The 24,217-nt window shown below is 39.0% G+C and overlaps 1 protein-coding gene and 1 pseudogene across 3 annotated transcripts in view; both read left to right on the forward strand.

Annotated features, from left to right (window-relative positions):
* The window catches only part of LOC122556662 (pro-neuregulin-2, membrane-bound isoform-like), a 691,404-nt gene that overhangs the window by 24,382 nt on the left and 642,805 nt on the right, over window positions 1–24,217 (forward strand). The gene's annotated exons all lie outside the window — the stretch shown is intronic.
* LOC122556964 (BTB/POZ domain-containing protein KCTD2 pseudogene) lies at window positions 15,203–19,812 on the forward strand (annotated as a pseudogene).

Consider the following 24,217-nt stretch of genomic DNA (forward strand, 5'->3'; position numbering starts at 1 on the left):
GAGACGGGCATGGGAAGAAACTATTTAATATTCTTGTATACTGTGCACAGAAGAATATTCTGATGAACTGGGTGTCTGAGAACCCATTGGGCTTGCTGGGATGGCAGAAATTAATTATGGAGCACATTCCCTTGGACTTTTTTTACAAACATGGTGCAACACACAACAGACCATTTTTATTAGACATGGCAGCCCTACTTGAGTTATTTGGATATAGATTTGTCAGTTATCTTAACTAGGGTGTTTGTTTAACCAGGATGGTTAGGTTTGTCAAGCCCCGGACCCTGAAGGGGGTCTCCTGAGTTAATGTGGGTATATATACAACGCTCCCGTTCCTTTGTTTGGGAACTTTGCGCCGAGCATAGCTGTTCTGTATTTTGTGTCTTTTTTTTGTTTTTCTTTTGCTTTTCTTTTTTTTGATCTATTAGTTATTTACTTATTTATTAGTGTTGCTTTGCACAGTGTTCGGGTTTGTTTTGTATTATAGGGTAGGTTAGTAGTTAGTAGACAGTGGTTGTATTGTAATTTGTGTTTTTTTTCTTTTTATTATACTGATATTTGTGATTGATTGTATTTTTCAATAATTTTATCATTCAAAAATTTGCAAATAAATATATTCACAAAAAAAAATCACACAACACCGGGTTATAGTCCAACAGGTTTATCTGGAAGCACTAGCTTTCGGAGCGATGCTCCTTCATCAGGTGTTTGCAGCACTTCGAAAGCTATTGCTTCCAAATAAACCTGTTGGACTATAACCTGGTGTTGTGTGATTTTTAACTTTGTACACCCCAGTCCAACACCGACGTCTCCAAATCAACATATCTAGTAAGTTTTATGCTCTTGGCACTCCCTGTCCTCAGTTCCTGTTATATGCCTCCTTGCCAAAACAAATTGTGCCCATTTAATTAGCTGCAGTGCTTTAAATGCTGCAGTGGCATTGAATTTCTCAACCTCCTAGTGATGGTAAGTCAATAAGTAGCAGTATAGAAGCATTTTGTGTAACTAATAAAAGACAGTCCAGAAAACTTGAGTTACGTAGTAGACAATAGGAGGTGAATACAATCTATCATGTGTTAAGTAACAGATAAACACAGATGAATCTTGAAGAGCTCGATAGATACATCTTACTTCCATGAAGAGACATCAAATAGAAATACTATTTCCCTAAACAGAGTAATGTTATAGTTGAATAGACTGTGATCTCACATCTGGTCTGTAGTTAAATGATGTATTTGTTAAAATTGATTATATGGATTTAAAGTAATAGTAAAACATTGTTAGCAGACGGTAATAGGGACCAATATGGACATTAATTATTTGGTTATAAATGCAAATATATTTCTCAGACAGATCCAACCAGACAGAAATAAACAGTAACTAGCACAATTTCATTTAAGTATTATATGTAATATTTCCATTAATATTATCAGATTATTTTCAAAACAATCAGCATTTTATCAGGTATCTCTACAAACCTTTAGATGTGGAGTTGATTTCTTGATTATCAATCAATAAAATTACATTGCATGATTGCACACTGCTGTAATTGAAAAGCGACAATAAGACCTAAATTGCTGTGAGATTTTGATTCTCAGAAATATTTTGTCGTGTGCATAAACTTGCCTAGGCACACATTTACGTTTGCATGGCTTTACAATTTAAAAAAAAATGTTAAAAATGATCAACCAAAAACTATTAGTATCAGTTAAATGTTTATTTTAAGGAGAGTTTTTTTTGGTTGCAAAGTGAAATTTTGAGTGTGTTAATCTTTCCTGTGGAGGTCGTGGAAAATAAGTCTTGCATAATGCCTATGCTGTGGTTTAAAAGATCGACAAAGCAGTAGAAAAGAAAATTCAATAGAATACTATTCTCTAAAGTATGCTGCAGACAAAACAAATGCAAAATCCAAACCAAGTTTGGCCATTCTTGCAAATCTTTTCTTTTAAAGATCTTTGGATTTTGTTCATCGTTTGCCACGTGTAATTCTAAACTTTATGAAAATGTTGAATTTGTCCGTGGAGCATAAATACCTGGCAGCTATTCATTCCACTTGACTTATAGTTGTGCTGCAAGATTGCTCGAGTAAATAGCACAGAGAACAGCATCCAGCTTTGATGCTATGGAGTATGAAAGTCAGGAATTCAGTAGACTGAGGGAAGAGGTGCGATTCTATCTTTTGTGGATATGAACAGTCTGCACAGAGACTCTCATGACTGACTGTTTCAAGATTAGAGTACTGCTGGAAAAGCACAGCAGGTCAGACAGCATCCGAGGAGCAGGAAAATGGACATTTCGGGCAAAAGCCCTGCATTTCGAGTCAGCATGTTGGGGTACTGGATAAAGTTTTTAATAAGCAATAATGGCACCTCAATCAAACCTTATAAGCTAAGATACTGCCACTCTTGTATGAGACAGAAATTGTAATGGACTGAGAGACCTCAGATTAATAGACAAAGTGATCAGGTGGCTTGTTGCTGAGTTTAATGTTTCATTTTCCTAAGGCAGTAATTTAAATGAGGACCATGGAGATACGAATTTTAATTTTAGAGCTTAGTTAGCATTATGACCAGACTCTAGGTGAGGTTCCCAAGTTTTAACAGTTCTAGATGGGATATCCAAAATTGCCAAACTTTGAGTGAGATGCATGAAATGACTCTCTTCCTTTATGTACCCACCCCTTGGTTAGTTCCAACAAAATTAATTTATGGAGGATCCCTTCCCTTGTGGATACCTTTTCTCCCTAAACAAATGAATTTATATTTCAAGTGGAGCCAATTTAACCAGACTTTAAATTAATAAAATAGTTTGAGTTATTAAATGTGTGAGTGGATAATAACAGAACAAACACATCCAAAAATAAGGAGTGAGAACAAAAACAAAACATTAAGGTACACGGTTCAGTCTCTGGGTCATTTGAGAAGAAAAGTATAGTGAAACATTATTTGGACTGGGGTGTACAAAATTAAAAATCATACAACACCAGTTTATAGTTCACCAGTTTTATTTGGAAGCACTAGCTTTCGGAGTGCTGCTCCTTCATCAGGTTACAACCACCGATGAGGGAGCGGCGGTGTGAAAGTTAGTGCTTCCAAATAAACGTGTTGGGCTATCACCTGGTGTTGTGTGATTTTTAACTTAGTGAAACATTGAGAGTTAATTAGTTGATTTTAAGATTTTTGGCTTTGCAGGTTGATTAAAGTTATTTGGACCTGCTTCCTATTGACTGGCTTGCTGACGAACTGGCTTCTAGTGTTCCAAGATAGTAAGTCTTTTACTGTGAACAGCGGGATGTCTAGTGGGTGGATTTTTTGATTGTCACCTTCACAGCACATTAGTACTTCAACCCAGGCTGGTACACATGAATTTAAAAATGTGTTGCTGGAAAAGTGCAGCAGGTCAGGCAGCATCCAAGGAGAAGGAGAATTGACGTTTCGGGCACGTCGATTCTCCTTCTCCTTGGATGCTGCCTGACCTGCTGCGCTTTTCCAGCAACACATTTTCAGCTCTGATCTCCAGCATCTGCAGTCCTCACTTTCTCCTGGTACACATGAATGCCTCTCTCATTAGCACAATCTTCTTCCACTAGCGCACACAGACCAAGATTGAACTGAAAAGTTGAAAACTTGCCTTTTGCATGAACTGCAATCTCTGCTGTCATCATATTCACAGTCTGACGTAAGTCCCAGGAAATTACAGTTCTGATTGTAGGGCATTTTTCCACTTTTTAAATTAATCTCTTTGAAACTTTCTTGACACCACCTCCTAGAGTGAATGTCTCCAGCTTTTTGAACTTAGGTGTAGAGTTGATCAGCTGAAGTCTGAGTTTCAGATGTTATGATGCTTCAGGAAGGAGTAGGTTACGTGGTCACTTTTTTTTCTGGAACACCATCCAAAAAGAACTTGGCATATGGTTTTCAGATTTGGTCTTTGATCAGAAGCAGAAGTGTGTGCAAGTAAGGAGATCTAGAAGGTCACACTGCAGGAGAAGAAGCCCTTACAGTTCCACAACAGGTGGAAAGTTCTTTCAGCCTATGTAATTGGCAACACAGACCATAGGGAAGTTGAACAATCTGACCATTGTATGGAGGATTTTTATGTTAAGAATTGGTGAGAATTAAGAATTGTTTTATAGTAATGAATAGTGTAGTTGTGGGAAATAGATTCTCTTCTCAGCCCAAAGTGAGTCCTGAAGGCTGAGTTGCCAGCCTAATACCAAAGTTACAGATATCTCCATGAGACTAGAAAGGAAAGGTTCAATATGAGCAAACATAAGAGTGCATGAACATATGAGATCAAAGGTTAAAAATGGTAAAAAGGTAGAATTAAATGCTCTTTATATGAATTCACATGTTATTCTTAGCAAAACAGATGAATTGGAAATAATGGAAATTTCCCAAATGGAGATAATTAATGTGTTATGTGAGGTCAGAAGGCAATCAGGACTTGAAATGAAACATTCAAGAGCTGTTGATATATTATAAAGATAGGAAGAAGGAAGTAGGTTGTGGAAATACCTCTGTTAATGAAAGGAGAAATCAGAAATTTGTGAGAATAATTGATTGTCTGGAATGGTCAAGATGCAGAATAAGAGTGGAGGGAACAAACGGCAATGGAAGATGTCACTGATAAAGTGGGTTATAGGTCCTCTAGCCGTAAATGCATTGGAAAACAAAGCATAAAACAAAATATAACCAGGGCTTCTTATGAGAAAGGTACTACAAAAACTTTGGATGAGTTTAACTTCACACAGATTAAACAAAGTGTGTTCATAATGTAATCTGGACAGTTTCACAAAACAATATGCTGTGGAACCAACTACAAAAGAGACCATTTTAGACTGCATAATGATTTAGGAGTAATTATTAATTTTAGAGTTAAGGATCATTTTGGCATGGGTGATCATAACATGGTAGAATTAGACATCCAGTTGGTATCCCAAATCTTCCAACAAAATGGTAGGGCCCTGATGGATTGGAAAGCTGTAAATATAGCTCCAATATTCAAAAAATATAGACAGGAGGCTAGAAATGTTAGCCTGATGTCTATTGTTGGGAAAAAGTGATGGAATCCATTCTAAAGGAAGTAAGAGATGGACTTTGAAAATCATAAAACTATTTTGACTCTTCTTCATTTGCATTATGAAAGAGAAATTATATTTGATAAATTTATTGGAGCTCTTTGCATATAATACAAACAGGTTGTCATGTAACAAAGCAGAATCTGTGGATGTGGGAAGTTAGATCATGTAAAGGAATTTGCTAAACAAGGTCGCTACATCAAAGCCCATAGTGTTGAGGATAATATATTAGTATGGCTGGAGATCTGGCTAACAAGGAACAGAGTGTTGAAATAGACTATTTTCAGATTGGTAAACTGTAACTAGTGGATTGACACAGGTTTCCTAGCTGGGACCTCAGTGATTTATAATCAAAGTACTGACTTGAATAAAAGGATAATCAAAGAATGCATTCATAGCCAAATTTGCTGATAGTACAAAAATAGGTGGGTAAACAAATTATGAGAGGGACCCAATGAGTCTGCACAAGGATTATGATAAAGAAAATGTGCAGACAAATGTTTGACAGATGGAGCATAATGTGGCAACATGTGGTTGGAAGAAAAGAAAAGCAGAATATTACTTAAATAGTCAAGATTACAGAGTGCTGCATAAAGATCTGGAGAGCTTACACACATCCAGTCTAGATCCAGGGAGCACGGTTTCAGAACCAAGGAGCATGGTTTCAGACTTATTAAAGATAGAGATGAAGAAGAATTTCTTCTCTGAGGGCCAGTAAACATTGGAGTTCTCTCGCTCGAGAGCAACAGTGGCTATACTATTAAAAATATTCAAGGCTGGGTTTAACTGACTTTGATCTACCAGGTGAGTGAAGGTTATGGGGAGGCAGACAAGAAACTGCTGTTGAGGCTATGATCAGATGAATCATGATCTTATCAAATAGTGAGACAGACCTGAGAGGCTGAATGTTCTAATCTTGCGCTAATTCTGATATTCCATTCTTATGTGAGATAGATGTCAGAACCTATCACTTGCAGACCAGTGATGATTTTTCATTACCATCATGGAGGTATGATTCATTTATGTTGCATGGCACTTCCAATGAGTGAGAGGTGCAGGGGATTAAACCTGCAGCGCTCCAAAATGAAATGATTAAGTCCATCAGTGTGGTAAATGTATAAAATTGTTCTGTTTGATGGAAGATAAATCAGTACTGATTATCTACTGCAGTAACAAGAGTAAGAATTTTGGCATGGTCTACCAGTTGCCAACTTGGACTAAAGATCAATTGAACTCAATCAAATCTGTCAAGGTTCATTAAGGGCTTTGAAGTGTGTCAAAAATTCAGAAGGAATGCCGATTTAAAAACATTGGTAGCATAGATGTTAACTGAACTTAGCATGTGCAATAATTTATTATATTATGGTTTGGCTGTAAAATGTTGAGTTTTACTACATTAAAAAGCAATCACAGCCTCATTTATTCACCTAAATGCTGCAGAGGTACACTGCCTCAGTAATTATTTGTATATTAAATATTGCCTTAATTATTAGTTTAAATTTTAATATATATTTAAAATAATAAATTTATGTTGGAATGATTTCAGGATTGGATATGCTTTAAAATAACATGTAACTGTATGCATCTGCATCCTTTTAAATGTTTCTATTTATCCTTTGATGTATATTTCATATTAATGGTTTCATTGAGAAACATTTGGTGAAAAGTGAGTACTGTATTTGCCGTAGAGAAGATCACCAAAGTTAATTACTGTATGAAAGTAGGTGCAAAAGATAAAGTCGATGATTCCACACTTAGATTTAATAACATTGAATGAGAAAGTAAATACAAAGGGAACAAAACAAAATCCATAATTATCAGGTACTGGGATGCAATTAGTGATGATTAGGAGATGGGTGATTACAAGGATATCAGAGATAGAAGAGTTCAAATATCGTAAAAAATCTGAATGGACTTGGACCCTTTTCTTTAGAGAAGAGAACACTGAAGGATAATTTGATAGCAATCTTTCAAATGATTAAGTGATTCAAATGGATGGTTAGGATGATTTTCATGAGCATTGGCCCCAGGGCCTATTTCAGGCAAATGACCTGCATGAATCCAAGACGTCTAAACCAAAATATGTTATTATTTGCCTCTAGAATGAATAGAATGAAGTGAGGGCATGCATGCCATATTTTACCCACAGTGCCCCTGTCACCTGAAAATCAGATGCTTGAATTTGTAATCAAAATTATAAGCGTATCACTGCAGAATTTGTCTGTGATTGACGTATTGAAGAGCATGGAACCATTAAAAGATAATGATTGTATTCTTGCCCCACCACAGGGAGAAAATTGAGTGCCCCTAGGATATGCATTTTTAAGGAAATTGATGAATGGATTGGGAATTATAAGCAAAGGAGTTTGTATAGTTGAATTGATGACTGAGAAGGCCACTGGTATGAAGAGAGAAGTCTTGCAAAGAGAAGGAATTGGTCGCGTAAGACACAGGATTTAGTATCTGCAGCAACACATTAAGAATCATTTGAGAAGAAAGTAGGTGGTTTTGAGCAAAATTAATGAATACCAGATGCAATGTTAATTTTCCTGGACCCTGTCTCAGGCTTTCGATTTGTCAGAAGTAGTGACTCAAGGATTGTTCAAGAACAGTATTTTCACTTGTGCATGAGGAAATCAAAACTCAATGGTTGCCTAATGTGAAACAAGAAGTTTGGTAATTGTGGATTATGATTTTTGATACTGTGGTTTTACTTTAGAGGAAATATTTTAATCTTACTGAGTGACACCTGGCAGCAAGTGATGCATTTACAGTGACCTTGTGTGACTCTCGGAAGAATGTAGTCCATTACACAATACTGCTGTTTCCATTCAGTGTTCTGTTCTGGAATGGTTTCCACCATTAATCCCCCCGCCTCCTCCCCCCTCAAATACACACACAACACACACATACATCATATTGAACTCAAAGTTCCTGTGTTTACAACTGAATTCAAAAAATCAGGAAGGGATATGTTAAGTTGATCGATCAACTCAGACATGGTTTTAATCTTTTTTTGTGGCAAACCTCAAGACTTGCTGCTCTGATTCTTAACTGGGATCCATTCTGATTAATGAAAATCAGCGTTGAAGAGGTTACCTCAAAATATCAGTTCATTAATTCTGAGAGTCTCATTGTTTTCTTTCTGAAGTGGACCTCTTTTGCATGGGCAGCTGGAGTGCTTGTCTGCTTCTTGCAGTATGTTGGTCTTCGAATAATGCCTATTCAAGCTTGTTTTACATTGGTAGTGGTTGCTATTGACTCCACATAAAGCCCCTGAAGTTTTTCAAAGTTATAATTTCATTCCAGGCTGCTACCACTGCTCAATCACTCAGTTCCACTTTGCTTCCCCTCAGAACTGACCTGCGTTACAATAACCCAAAATGTGGAATTGTAGTTGTTTAGAAATGAGACTGGATACTTAGCATATTTCCCAAAGAGATTTTTAAGGTTCAGGTTTTCTGTTGTGGAAATGGAAAATTGGTGTGCAGCAAAAGTTAAACTAATACGTCTACCCTCTAAAGCAAAAGTGCTCTCGTTGTTGAAAATGATTTTGGTAGTAAATTGAAAACAAACAAAGGCTTAGAATTCTTGCTTACAGTATATTCAATGCAAGGTAGCCCACTCTTATGAGATTGTCATCTCTTAGAATCTTTATTCCTCAAGTTATGATACCCATATCAGAAATACTTGCATATGTGATTGTATATACATAATTGTTCATGGAGTACTTTTCATATGTACTGGTTTATCATTTTCAGATTGATATCCAGTGTGATTTGCTGATAATTGCCACAAGATAGAGGATCAGCAGAAATTTACCTCAGAATACTCAACTTGTCTGACTCAATTATTATTTAAAATCAAGGTTAGGGTGTGAGAGTTGACTCTCGACAATGCTGCCCTATTTAGATTTTGTTAACAATTTGAGAGAATCAAAATTTGAAAGGGGATGTGAGGCAGAACCTGGAAATCAGCTCAAGCCTGAAGCCAACAGTGGCTATGAACTGCAATGCTGAAATCAATGTGAATTGCAGAAGAATCGGTACACCAGTCTTGAAGTTAATGGAAGCTGATTGATTGGGATGCAATGCTGGACTCATGGTAATTCTGAGGCTGTGATGGAAGAGAGCTGTGGCCTCCAGTTTTAATTTGAAAGCAGGGGGATTAACTCTTCGCTTATCATCTGTTTGGTAGTCTCCAGCAGTTTCTTTATAAAAACTGTTGGAATGGCTGTGGTCAGTGGGAAAACAATTTGATGAAGAGGTCTCAATTCCTAATTAGCATATACAATTACCCTAATGCTACTTTCAGAAGGACATACTGAGTGACCTGTATATATTTTAACTGATATGATGTATGGCTGATGGAAACATCAGGCATATGCAGGCACATCATTTCTACAGAAGCATTAGGTCCATCCCTAACACTGTTCAGTTAAACTGTTCAGTTTTAAATTCTTACTCTTCCCATTGTATGTTGGAAACTACATTGCATGATATCCACAGAACCTAAATTAATAACTAGAGTTGATCAGATTGAAAATACACAAATCTGTTTTGTACCTGATAACTAATTTACCATTGAGGCCACAATGGATATCACTAAATGTTTCCTTCTTTAACTAGATAATCATTTTTGTTAATCCTTAATGGGGTTTTGCACTTTTAATGAATAACAAATCAATTATTAATGGGCTGTTTTATATTTAGAACTTTAAATATAATATCAGAAAACCAAAAGTCACCATCAAAAAATCTACTAAAAGAACATGTGCTACATCTTCATGAGGTGAATCTTTCTAGGAACAGTTATTCGATGGTAAGTAATCCTGACCTCTAGTTTTTACATTGAATTAAATTTGACACCTAGATAAAAATCATCCTTTGTCATCACATTCTAAGTTTGGATTTTGGTTTATGAACATTAGATGCTTTCTTAATTCTTGGGCATGTTGATGCAAGAGTGGCCACTGAAAGCTTCCTGAAATAACTGCACGGAATCACTCTTTATTACTTGTGTATGGTACACTGGCTGTGACCAGCCAGCTCAGTCAGTCCCCTGAAATGAGGAGATTCTAAATCCCCGTTTATATTGTTTTCTTTTTTTTCTAAATCTCCTGGTAATATGTCTTACCCTTAGGCAGTAGTGTTTATATTTTCCGCAGCACCTATGTTGTCTGTGCAGCTGTGAGATACAGTGAAAAACAATAGGTGTACAAATCTTTATTCAATATCCACCACCAGGAAGACAGGAAGCTCCAGAGTGGCCAGAGACAAAGGGCAATGCTGTGTGATCAAAAAAGTGAAGGAGAGGGCAGGGATTAATCCCCTTTTTATATTTTTTTTAGTCCCCTAAACTGAGGAGACTCTAAATCTCCTGGTTATACTTATTTTTATCTCTTGTTTGTACTTTTTTTCTTTTTTTTTCTTACCCCTGCACTACTGCTTAACTGCAGTAGTGCTTATTTTTGCCCAGCACCCATGTCATGTGTGTGCAGGTCTCAGACTCAGTGAAGACCAACAGGCGTTTAATTCTTTATTTGTATTTCACCACCAGGAAGAAAGGAAACACCTGAATGGAAAGTGACAAGCAATGCCCTTCTCATCAAAGCGCAGTGCTGCGCGATCAAAAAAGTGAAGGGGAGGGCAGGGATTAATCTCTCTTTTATGTTAGTGGGCCAGGTCTTCCTGATTTGCCCAGGTTAACAACCCCAATCAAGGACCTCATACTCAACAAGGTCCACTTGATTCCAATCACTACACTTCCCCTTTATTCCTCATGCATTTTAGGATGGGACATGCATTAATGTCAAAGGTATCACTGGCTGACTAAAATAATTATGCTTTTTCTATAACAATTAAAATGTTTGACTATGATTTTGTGGTTCATTTTGAGTGACTTCACAGAATCTCAGTGCACATCAAGCCATCCAATATGTGAAGGTCTTAAAAGAGAATAAAGTAATCAATTGCATTTTTTTGCTGTAAATTTATTTGTCAATCAACTGTTCTTTTCTTTCAGTGCTTATGTTACAAGTCATGGTGAAAAACAGCTTTCCCCCAGCAAACAGTAGTACTTCAGTATCAGCAGAAACAACCCATTACGACAGTGAGTAATCCACAACACAGATCTCTCAGTTCAAAACAAGAAAAATGTTTTAGATGCACAATCTGTATCTCCAAAATCAGCAAACATCTTGAAGGAAGAAAATTACTCAGATATTGATGAAGCATTTGAGTTTTGAAACAGAGTGAACATTAAACTGAATCCAACATAGCACTCAAGCCTGCCGAACATCTAATTATTTAATTTTCTAAAAGTTCCAATTATAAAGTAATTCATATTCAATAGCAACATGCATCAGATGACATTTTATTAAATCACTGTAGCACTTAGGTTATCAGTTGAGTCCTTTGAAAAATCAAATGTGATATAGATACCAAAAATTCACAAGTTTTCTTTTTCTCCTATGTGATGGTTACATAAATACTGTACACCAGTTTTCTATGCAAATTGCTGACAATGGCTCTGCATACACTAGGAACTGACTTGGCCAAACTCATTGCATTCAGGACACCTCTCAGACAAGATTAGTGTTCTGAGAATCTGGATTGGAAGATAGCCATAATGGGAATAATGGATTAAGATTTATGTTTGTGTCTAAGATTTATTGTGACACGAAATTTGGCTGGCTCTTGAGTCTTTCTACATCACCTAATATAATTATAAGAACTTCCAAGTCATAGTTTTCAAAAAGATATGTTAATATAATAGAGTTTGATGTATAATCAAGATTTTAAGTGTTCAAGGATATAACAATTGGTAAGTGAATGATGATGAATAAATAGTTTGATCCAAGAATTCAAAAAGTTCGACTTCTAAATTGGAGTAAGGCCAATTTTGATGTTATTAGATTGGAACTTCCAGAAGTTGACTGGGGGAGGCTATTGGCAGGTAAAGGGACAGTTAGAAAATGGGAGGCCTTTAAGAATGAGTTAATGAAAGTTCCTATTAGAGTGAAGAGCAAGGTTGGTAGGTGTAGAGAATGCTGGATGGCTACAGAAATTGAGGCTCTGGTCGAGAGAAAGATGGAGGTATATAGCAGGTATAAACAGCAGGGATCGCGTGAATCCTGAGAGGAATATAAGGGATGTAGGAGTATATTTAAGAGGGAAATCAGGTGGGCAGAAAAGGGACATGAAATAGCTTTGGTAAATAGAGTTAAGGAGAATCCAAAGATATTCTATAAATACATTAAGGACGAAGAGTAACTGGAGAGTGGATAGGGCCCCTTAAAGATCAAAGTAGCCATCTATGTATGGAACCACTGAGATGTATGAGATACTAAACAAATATTTGTGTCAGTATTTACTGTGGAGAAAAACATGAAATCTAGGAAATTTGGGGAAATAAATCGTGATGTCTTGAAAAAGGTTTATATTCCAGAAGAGGAGGTGCTGAAGGTCTTAAAAGGTAGATAAATCCCTGGGACCCAATCATGTGTTTCCCAGAATTTTGTAGGAAGGTAGGGAAGAGATTGCTGAGTCCCTTGCTGAGATATTTGTATCATTGATAGCTATGGGTGAGGTGCTGGAAGACTAGAGGTTGACTGATGTGGCATTATTTCAGAAAAGTTGTATGGAAAAGTCAGGGAACTATAAACTGAGGAATCATATGTCACTGGTGGGTAAGTTGTTGGACAAATTTCTGAGTGACAGGATTTATGTGAATTTGGAAAGGTAAGGACTGATTAGGGATAGTCAGCATGGCTTTGAACATGGGAAATCGTGTCTCACTAACTTGATTGGGTTTTTTGAAGAAGTGACAAAGAAGATTAATGAACATGATTTGGAGATGCCGGTGTTGGACTGGGGTGTACAAAGTTAAAAATAACACAACACCAGGTTATAGTCCAACAGGTTTAATTGGAAGCACATTAGCTTTCGGAGCAACGCTCCTTCATCAGATGATAGACTATCACTTGATGAAGGAGCGTCGCTCCGAAAGCTAGTGTGCTTCCAATTAAACCTGTTGGACTATAACCTGGTGTTGTGTGATTTTTAAGATTAATGAAGGCAGAGTGATAGATGTTGGCTGTATGGACTTCAGCAAAACATTTCACAAGGTTGCGCAAGGTGGACTGATTAATAAGGTTAGATCACATGGGATCTGGAGGAGCTAGCCAGTTGGATACAACATTGGCTTGAAGATAGGAGACAGAGGATAGTGGAATAGAGACCTGTGACCAGAGGTGTGCCACAAGGATCAGGAGTGGGTCCAGTGCTTTTTGTTATTGATCTAAATGATTTGGATATGAATATAGGAGGTATGGTTAGTAAGCTTGCAAATGACACCAAAATATGTGGTGTAGTGGACAGTGAAGAAAATTATCTCAGAGTGCAACCGGACTTTGATCAGGTGGTCCAATAGACCGGGGAGTGGCAAATGGAGTTTAATTTAGATAAATCTGAGGTGCTGCATTTTGGTAAGGCAAACCAGGGCAGGAGTTATGCAGTTAATGGTAGGGCCCTGGGGAATATTGCTAAACAAAGAGACATAGGGGTGCAGGTGCATAGTTCCTTGAAAGTGGATGGTGAAGAAGGTGTTTGGTACGCTTGTCTTCATTGGTCAGAACAGTGAGCACAGGATTTGGGAAGACGTTGTGGATGTACAGGACATTGGTGTGTCCACTTTTCGAATACAGAATGTAATTCTAGTTGCTCTTCTATAGGGAGGATTTTGTTAAACTTGAGAGGGTGCATAAAAGATTTACAAGGATTTTGCCAGGGTTGGATGGCTTGAGCTATAGAGAGAGTCTGAATAAACTGGGCATTTTTCCCTGGAGCATCAGAGGCTAAAGGGTGACCTTATAGTGGTTTATAACATCATGAGGGGCAAGGGTAAGTTAAATAGCTAAGGTCTTTTTTTCCTGGGTAGAGAATTCAAAGCTTGAGGACATAGGTTTAAGGTGAGAGAAGAAATATTTAAAAAGGACCTGAGGGGTAACTTTTTCACAGAGAGGGTTGTTCATGTCTGGATTGAGCTGCCAGAGGACTTGGTGGAGGCATCTGGATGGGTATACGCATAGGGAGGGTTTAGAGGATAGGGACCAAATGCTGGCAAATGGGACTAGATTAGGTTGGGATGTTTGGTCGGCACAAATGATGTGGACTGAAGGGTCTGTTTCAGTGCTGTCTGACTCTATGACTAAATACAATAATAGAGCCATTACATTTAGTGTAGCATATTAATTTAGGAAATGCAGCATGACAGTCGAGTTACTCAATTTAATGTATAGATCATCAATATTCAGTTTTGAAGCTTAGTTAATATATCTGCCAAGCAGTATTAGCCCTTTTCATCTTGTAGGGCAAAGTAAGATGTACCATATTACCTCTCTTAAATCTTCACATAAAGTTGTAGTTGCATTCTTAAAAAGTGTGACTTTAAATGCATTACAATTGGCTGCCAGGAAAACTCAATGTCACCGGTTATGAGTTCTGTGGATTCTTGTGTGGCTGACGAGCCCGATCCTGGAACCACATCTCTCCCCACATATTTGGCAGCTGCTTCTGGGAGGTGGAAGTGATCTTTGGCCTTGTGATTCTTGATATTCTTTCTCTGGTTCCTTTCCCTTACTTCCTCTTGCTGATGGATGTTCTCAAAGAATTATGTCCCTTCATCCAAGAGTTTCCCCCAAGTTGGTTTCTTCTGAATGAGGAACTCCCATGTGTTGACATCTGTTACATTTCCTAAATGAATCTTTCAGGGAGGCTTTTAGAAACACTTCCTTTGTCCTCCTCTCATTTGAGTGCCTTGCTTGAGCTGGGCGAAAAATCGGTTTGATAGTAGGAACTTGGCTCCTAAGCACGAGGCCTTCCCAGCACAGTTGGTTTCAGATGATTACGGCCTTAATACAGGTGGTATTGGATACTTCAAGGACAGTATTATTAGTCCACCTGCCCTCTCAACTGATAGAGAGAATCCATCTCAAGCAGCATTGATAGTACTTCTCAAGGGTCTTGAGATGGTGTCTAAACATTAGTCCAGGTTTCAGAGCCATCTAGAAGAGGCAGATGGATGACTGCTATATGTATAAGGATTGTGGTATCAGTATCGATGTCACAGTTGTCAAAGGCCCTCCTCCTTAGGGTTCAAAGCAGTGCTTACAGATTGAATGCTATGTTGAATCTCTGCATAAACATCAGCTTCAGAGGAGAGGTAACTTCCCATATTTGGGAGGATTTCTCGATTGATATTAATGGAGAGATGATGCGTCACTTGACCTGGGTTGGGGGTTGGTGAAGAATTGAGTTGTCTTGAGGTTGAGGCTGAGACCAATTCTTCAGTATGCTTCCTCAAAGGCGTTAAGTGAGGGTGGAAGGTTGTCTTCCAAGACATTCTTGTTTGCATACTCAAAGTTCCACAAGAGAGGTCAGTGTCATTTTCATCTTGGATTTCAACTAGTTGAGGTTGAAAGGTTTGCCCTCCATCCTTTAGACAATGTCCACATCACTGGGAAGCATATTCTTGACAAGAAGAATATGGAGAAGAGGGTGGGGGTGATGACACATCTCTGCTTGACTCCCACCTTGACCCGCAGAAGAATCTGTCATATTACAGTCAGTGAGGACGAACACTGACATCTGGTCATGGTGCAGTTGGAGGATGTTGATGAATTTCACTGGACAACCAGCCTCTGGCAGAATCTTTCATAGCTCTTCCAACTGACTGAGTTAAAAGCCTTGGTCAGATCACTGAAGAGTAGTTGGCATTCCTCTTGGAGTTGGCAAGCAGGGAAACTCATGTCCATGATTCCACGTCTTTGTCAGATGCCATACTGGTTTACCAGGAAGGATTTCCTCTGCGACCAGAAAAATATGCCTAGCGAGGATTTGGCAGTGATCTTCCTGGTGATGGAGTGTGGGTAGAATTCCTTGGTAGTTCCCAAAGTCCACTTCATCCCTCAACTACCCTTCACCTGCTCCTTCAAGTCTCCTTGATTTGCCTGAATTCATGGGCAACTAGGGCAGTTCTTTGTTCTTGATGATTGTTTTGCTCATTATCCATGAGCGATTGTACAGTCCAGGTTCTAGGATTGAGTTTGACTGTGGATTTCAGACCATGGGTAAACGAACCTGCTGATTTAGTTTCTTTCCATGTATAGTCAGCTTAAGTCTTTGCTCCCTGATAGTAAAGGATTTTATAAAGATTTATAAATTGGTTTATAAATTTATAAACAGGTTGGTCTATTTTTAGGGCACCTTTTTCAAGCCCCTTCCCTGTGTGGCATGAACAGAGTGCCTACTCAGTCATGAAGAGAACTACCAAAATGCTACCCTGTCCCTACTCCAAGAGCAAAATGACTGAGTCAAACTCTACTGCCTACATGCTGGTCTAAAGCTGGAGACGTTCAGATCTCACAATTGTTGTGGCGGGATGGGAGGAGTGTAGATTTGAATTCCTCTAGATAGCTGCCTTGTGTGGGATATCTTTTTAACATGGAATGGTGTTGCAGATCAACAGACACACTGCTCTTGACAGAAGGTTACCCAGTTCCAGTGGCAAGGAATTCTCGATGACTGGGGCTCTCCCTACAACTGCAGCCTTCATTCATTGTCACTGTCATTGATATCACACAAGTATCTTTCACCTGGATTGCTCTTGAGAACTTGTTTTCGACTGTGCTTTGTCTGGTTGCTCCCTTCTGACCGTACCATCTTGGATAGCATTCTAGGAGTTGAGAACTTGTGATAGCACCACTCTCAGGTTGAGCCTCTCCACTGCAACAAGGTGACAACCTACGGAAAGGCTCTATTAGTTCAGTAATGGTGAGCTGAATTACCAGTTTTTTTCAGAGTCTTGTGGAAAAACATTAACTGAGGAAAATAGGATCTAGTGAATGTACAGCAATTTGCTGAAAAGAAAGCCAGGTGAATGAGAAATTTTAGTGTGGAGATAGAAGTGACTGTTCTCTTGGGTTTGACTGTCTATAAGGGCATTATTGAGATAAAATTGATTAATCTTTCTGTCATGAGATTAGATCCCCTACAGTGTGGAAACAGGTCCTTCGGCCCAACAAGTCCACACCGACCCTCTGAAGAGCAACCCACCCAGACCCATTCCCCTACATTTACCCCGACTAATGCACCTAACACTACAGGCAATTTAGCATGGCCAATTCACCTAACTTGCACATCTTTGGACTGTGGGAGGAAACCCACGCAGACACAGGGAGAATGTGCAAACTCCACACAGACAGTCACCTGAGGCTGGAATCGAACCTGGGACCCTGGTGCTGTGAGGCAGCAGTGCTAGCCATCATGCCACCCTATATCTTTCATGTGTTTTTGTATAGTGCAATATAGTTTTAATTTTGTTTCATTTTGTGAGATAAACTTTAAAAATTTTTTTTTTGTTCAAATTAAGTTCACAGATGATCGTGCATAATTTCAGTGACTGACCTCCATGGTAGACCATAGGTGTTATTGCTATCGTTTATCAAGTCGGGTTTCACTATGGGATCTGACTTGTCTGGTATTATCATCAGCCGGGATCATAATATACGAGTCAACCAAGTTTAAGCCTTGTCACAGTTATAACTGGAAAAGAATTGAAAAATATTGGAGTGCAAAGATTTTGACTGTGTACACATGAAATGAAAATAAATACTTTATATTTATATAGTGCCATCTGCAACCTTGGATTGTCCCAAAGTAGTTTGCCAGCTAATGAAGTACTTTTGGAGAGTACTCGCTGTTGTAATGTCAGCAACATGACAGCTAATTTACACACAGCAAGGTCTCACAAACAGCAAAATGACAATGACCTTGTTTTTATATGTTCTCGGTTGAGAAGTAATTAGCCAGGGGAAACAAAAAACTCTTCTGGTCGTCTTTGGAATAGTGCCGTTGCATCCTTTACATACACCCGAGAGGGCAGAATGAAACTTGCTTTAATTTCTCATGTGAATGACTCCTGCAGGGCTACACTGTAGAGTCAGTTGAAATTTTTTGTTTAATCATTTTGAGGGGGAACTGAAACCACAATCATTTAGTTCACTGTGTTACATATGCCAAAAAGTTATAGTTCATATGTTTTCAAGGTACAGGAAATTTAAGTTTCAGCATTATATTTTAAATGTCAGTTCAGACAAGGGAGAAAAACCATTGGTACACATCCAGAGGCTGGCAAACCACACAGGCTTAAGATAATTACAGTTCAAAAAGTAACTTATTTACTGCGTAATGTCAGATTGAAAGGGTGAGAGTCAGAAATTTGCAAGGTGCTCTTACTTAAGATAAGGAACTGTAGGCGTTATTCCAGTGAAAGATGTATGTTATCCATGTGGGTTCCCAGAATTAAGGAAAAGCTGTGGAATTGAAAGTTATTTTATTTACATTTCTACCTGAAAACAGACTTTATGTATCACATAGCTATGTAGTTTAGAGAAATTCTTTGTTTTGAGTTTACCTCTGTAAATTCAATAAAAGGGTAGCCAGCAGGCAAGTGTGGTTAATGTTTGGAACAGCAGCTAAGGGAATGTGTCAGCTTTGGGACTTGTGTTATTTCGTAGCTTGTTGGAAGTGAAGAGGTAAAACCAGACCTACATCTGAAATAGAGTAAATGCTAGAACTGTCACCCTGACGCAGCCCGTGAATGGGAAGTGGGATTCAGTACAAGGCAATGTTGTGAAGAGGAAAAATGACTGGAAGATTTATTTGGCTCTAAAAGAAAGAAATCTACAGTCATCCTCTCAGGGAAAAGCAGTTAACCTTATTGGAGTTCTGTAAGTAATCAGCTTTATTGCAGTTTGTTTTACCCAGAGACCACTGGAGGCTGGGTCACTGAGTAAATTCAAGGTTGAGTTAGACAGTTTTTTTTTTAGCCACAAGGGAGTGAAGGATTATGGAGGCAGACAAGACAATAGAGTTAAGGTCTTAATCATATCAACTGTGCTTCTGTTGATTAGTGGAGCAGGTTCAAGTGGCCACATGATCTTTTTTGTTCATAATTTCTTGTGATCTTATTGTTTAGATGTTTAGGTTACATGCGTATAATGTGAATGGGGCAGGATGGTCTTTCGTGTGGGATAGTAACAAATGACAAAAATAGGAATTGTTTGCCAAATTATAACACAAATCGAATGGCAAGTATACAAACTATCCTGGGCTGTAGAGTATATTTGAAGCAGCCAGGATTAATTAGAAACATAAGCTGAAAAGGACTGTGTCCAAGGAAACCCTGTGAAGGGATCCCAAATCTTTCCTGTGCCATCTGCATCAGGAAGTCTGGACCTCGACTTGACTAGGGATGAAATTGGTGTCTATCTAATAGACAGAGACCCAAGTTGCTTTGGTTCAATCCTCAACTACTTGCGATATAGCAAAATGAGCATTAACAAGGACTTGGCAGAGGAGGAGGTGCTGGAGCATGTGGAGTTTTATAACATTGCATTACTTCTGTTGGTCAAAGAACACAACAGGGACTTGGAGAATAGGTCCTCACCAGGTCCAGTTAAACATGTTTATTTAGTCCTGCAGAATCAGCAGGAGGAATTCACTCAGATGATTTCTACAGTGTCAGATGGTTGCAGGTTGTAGTAGCTCATTAGCGTTAGATCCTCCTATAACGATGGCAATAAAGATCAGGCAGAATTACTGTGCATTATCTCCAGGGAGGTAAATGAATTGACCAATGGAATTGTCATAGAACCCAGAGAAACGTGAAGATTTTGCAAGGCTTGAGAATGTGACTTTATTGAATCTGAATTTTGGTTTCAATTCTAAAGCTTGAGGAGGAAATCTCCACATGCTGGGGGCAAAAACCTTTGGCACACTCAGACACAAGCCTCTTGATGCTTTAGATTCACATGTACCTCCTTGATCAGTGGGCTCGCTTTACTGAAGTACGCAACCTCTCTGCCTTTCTCTTAAAGCCTGTGTAAGGCTTACAGCACTACTCGGAAGAATTAATTGGAAAAACGGCCAAATTATTCCATGTTACGGTTTTTGTTGTTGCATAATAAATATTTATTAAACTAATACGTTGAATTGCTTTTAACAGACCTGAGATGTTGCTCATTCCTTGGTGACTAGGAAACAGAATCACAGTGTATTATTGTATCGGCTTTGTGAGAATTTGTTTCTGTCCTTCCTATAGATCATTGTGTGCATGGATTTCACCCAGTGACATTTGAAGGGAGGTGAATGATATGTTATAGTAATTATTGAGTAAACAATTACAAGAAATCAAGAAATCCACAAAAGCATGTCCCTTTTTAGACATTCTTATGAAGGGAAATCTGAGCCATGTGACAGATGTGTCCAATGCATTAATTGGAGCTGGAGAAATATAATTAAACATTGGTATACAGCTTGAATATGTAGGCATCAAACTTGACTGGTGGAATGTAAGTGTACTTTGCTACAGATGTTAAGGCAGTGTAAGAGGAACTTTAGTTCACCTGGATTGATTAAGGTTTTAGCTTCATCCAGGAATGCCTCCAAGACTGTGCCAAGAATTTTACCCCTCCCGGTGTGGTGTTGAAAATGAAGAGAAAGTTAGCTACGTATGACAAGAAGGAAAAAGCATCAACTTTTTTTTTCTTGAGCTTTGAATGGTAAGTTCAGAATCTTGCTTTTGAGAGTGACGACCTTATTTCATGTATTTTAATCTCATTTTTAGGCCCAGGTGCCTTATTTGTACACCGCCTATGACTTACATCTTCTGCCAGGTTGCTTTGCATGCAGGAGTACACACAACTGCATCTTGAGCATCTACACAGAGTGTGCCTCATGACTGTTAGTTTGCTTTTTTAGAACTCACTCATTTTGTGTTTGTTTGAAGGCTGCTAGCCTCTGTGGCCTGCATTATTTTTAATGCAGAGGGAAAAGCAGGCAGCTTGTCAGTGTGAAGCGCTATACAGTTTAGGGGGTAGATATTTCACGATTTTGACATTGGGACAAGACAACAGCACATCTGCAGCATGAACTTACTTGGTAAACTGTTTTATTTGGGTTCAGTATCCAATGAAAATCCTGTCTTATTTCAGACACTGAAGTCAGAACTGATTCAAACTCTGGTTGGAGTGTGTGGTTAGCTGGATATATGGCGTTCATATTTTGGTTCACGCCTTTCTGCCATCCAGTGATCAACAAGAACATTGCTTACTCTTTATTAATTTGCACCAAGTATCTTATCTTCCAGTACACTTCCAGCAGATTTCCCATATATTTGTAGACTTGATTGGAGTCAGGTCATGAACATGCTCATTTTTCTGAAACCGTGTTCTTGTTTATTTGTTTAATGCTGACGTTTTTGACTGAAATGGTGTCTTCAACTTGAATAGCTAAGCTTGGTAGAATCAAACTTAAGTGAAACGATAAGTGTCTTCTCATCAAAAACTTCACATATCAGCAAAAGTCTAGCCAGCTGCTATTTGATATTGATATTTGATTGCTGCTTTAATCATCCTAAAGGGCCTTTTAGATGCTCCATTTCATACCACATTGTGAAGAGGAACTAGCATATATTTGATACAATATGAAGAAAACTGAGGGTCATTATTTGAGACTAGCTCCTCCAAGAATCCATGACAAGCAGGTTGATTGGTAAGCAGAATCTAGTTAAAGTGTTGCCATGGAGAATGCACCGTGCTTTTGTTTAATTGAAAAAAGGTGCAATGCCTTTTGACATGTTATTTCTTATTGTAGTGGAAAGGGCCTGTGTGTGAACTTACATTTACTCTAAAGTGGAGTGATCCTTACTGATAATCTTACATTAGCTGTTCGTGGAATTCTCAGCACACTCGGTGTTTCTCAGTATTATCCATTCATTGAATCACATCTAATGCTGGATACTTGGTTCTCAGTTTTGCAAGTATATGGTCAATAAACACCCTGTTGTGAATAGGTACATGAATATGCTCTTTGACGTGATCCATAGATTGTAAGGATGGTTGATCTACCTAACCAGCAGAACATCAGAATGAAAATTACTCATTTGTGTGGTAGGCAGAGCAGGGAGAAAGTGAGGACTGCAGATGCTGGAGATCAGATTGAGAATGTGGTGCTGGAAAAGCACAGCAGGTCAGGCAGCATCTGATCAGCAGGAGAATTGACGTTTATGAAGGGCTTATGTCCAAAACGAGCCTTCTGCTCCTCGGATGCTGCCTGATCTGCTGTGGTTTCCCAGCACCACATTCGCATCTCTGATAAGCAGAACAACAGCATTTTGTTCGTGGAAAATGCAATTTGTGTTGCCACTGCATAGTAACAGTGTGAAACACCTAGCTTCACCTGTTGCTCAAATTTTGAGTTATGACATTCTCATGTAAACTGAGGTACACTGTGCTTATGAATTATGTTGGCCTCTTCACTTTCATAGGATCATAACAGTGTAGAGAGAAGCCATTTGTACCAACCCTCTATAGAGATTTCCACCCAGACCCAGCTCCCCTACCCAATCCCTGCAATTCCCATGGCTAATCCATCTAGCCTGCACACTATAGTCAATTTGGCATGGCCAATCCACTTAACCTGCATATTTTAGGACTCTGGGAGGAAACTGCAGCACCTGCAGGAAATCCATGCAGACAGTCGCCCAAAGCAGGAATCGAACTTGGGTCCCTAGTGCTGTGAGGCAGTAGTGCTACCCACTGAGCCATTGTGTCACATTAAAATTTTCAACTTCAAGTTCCATTGTGTGGAATCTTCACAGACTTTGACCAAAGTAGGTTATGGTGAGAACTCTGGGGCGACAAAAACCAATCAAGTGAGAATTTGAATGAGGACCTTCTCAATGTCGAGACCAAAATGTATTTTTCAACCCAGTGCTGGACATTGGGATAGAATTCTTACTAGTCTTCTAACAGAAATTAGGCTCACTCTCACCCTCATTCCTACTCACTCTTACCTGATTAAGATGCCAGACTCCCATCTTGAATTCCCAGTGCCAAGATCTCCAGACACACTCAATGGGAGCTACGACCCAGTAGTATAATCACTAGACTATTAATTCAGAAACCTGGTCAATGTTCTGAGGATGTGGATTTGAATCATCTTGTAGCAGGTGGTGGAATTTGAATTCAATAAAAATCAGAATTAAGAGTCTAATGATGACCGTGAAACCATTGTCAGAAAAGCTCATTTGGTTCTCGAAGCAAGGAAACTGACATGCTTATCTGATCTGACCAATATATGTCTTCAAACCCATCAAAATGTGGTTAACTCTCAACTGCCCTCTGGGTAATTAATGCTGGTGTAGCCAGCGACACCCACGTCCTGTAAACGAATGAATAAAACAAAAAGACACTGCATCTGGTTCATCAAATGGCCATGTCTGAAAGTGAAAGGGGGGAAGACCTTAGTGGGGTTGAGGGTGACGACAGTTTGTCAGAAGATACCACCACAGTCAGCCAAGAGGCTTATTGATTCTGCCCCAGGTGATTGGCCACGTCAGTCAGGTGCTTAGTCCTATCCGAGTTCAGGAATACGTGACCTTGCAGTCCAGAATTGGGTCACCATCAGACCCGCAGCTCAACTGAAACTGATCTGGGCCTGATAGGTAGGTTAGTCAGGACATCATGTGAAGACATCAGTTGAGAGTGAGGGTGGGGGCACATTTTCCTGCAATGAGACACAGAAGGTTCCAGAACAGTGGAAGTTAGTGGAAGAGTGGTGATGCAGGAGCAGGAGGGATGATGAACTAATCCCAGTGAGAAAGTAGCTAGTGCAAAGTCCAAGAAAGAATTAGTAGTTTGGGAGGGTGAAGTGGATGAAAACTACTGAGTGGACATGAGACATGCAATAATGAGAGTTATTGTCCATGACCCTTGGAGGGATGACAGAATTAGAGTGAATATGACAGAAGATGGTGGTGCTTCCCCTATGGAGCACAAAAAAACATTCATCTTCTTCCCACTTCTGGATGCTCATTTAAAACCAGGAGACAAGACAGACCAGAGATGCTCTCTGAGCCCAGCCTGGCTAGGTTTGGTGGCATGGCATCATTTTGGTGGCCAGGAAACAAAACGATGGGCACCATCACCACCACCTTGTCCACCAGTGCCTTCAGATCATTGTCTGCTACGTGGAGAGTGAGCTTTGTGTTCTAGGCTATGTCCTGAATAAC

This window comes from Chiloscyllium plagiosum, unplaced genomic scaffold (assembly GCF_037043375.1).
Source record: "Chiloscyllium plagiosum isolate Xiang-an unplaced genomic scaffold, Cpla_swu_hap1 HiC_scaffold_16, whole genome shotgun sequence".
NCBI classification, from domain to species: Eukaryota; Metazoa; Chordata; class Chondrichthyes; order Orectolobiformes; family Hemiscylliidae; genus Chiloscyllium; species Chiloscyllium plagiosum.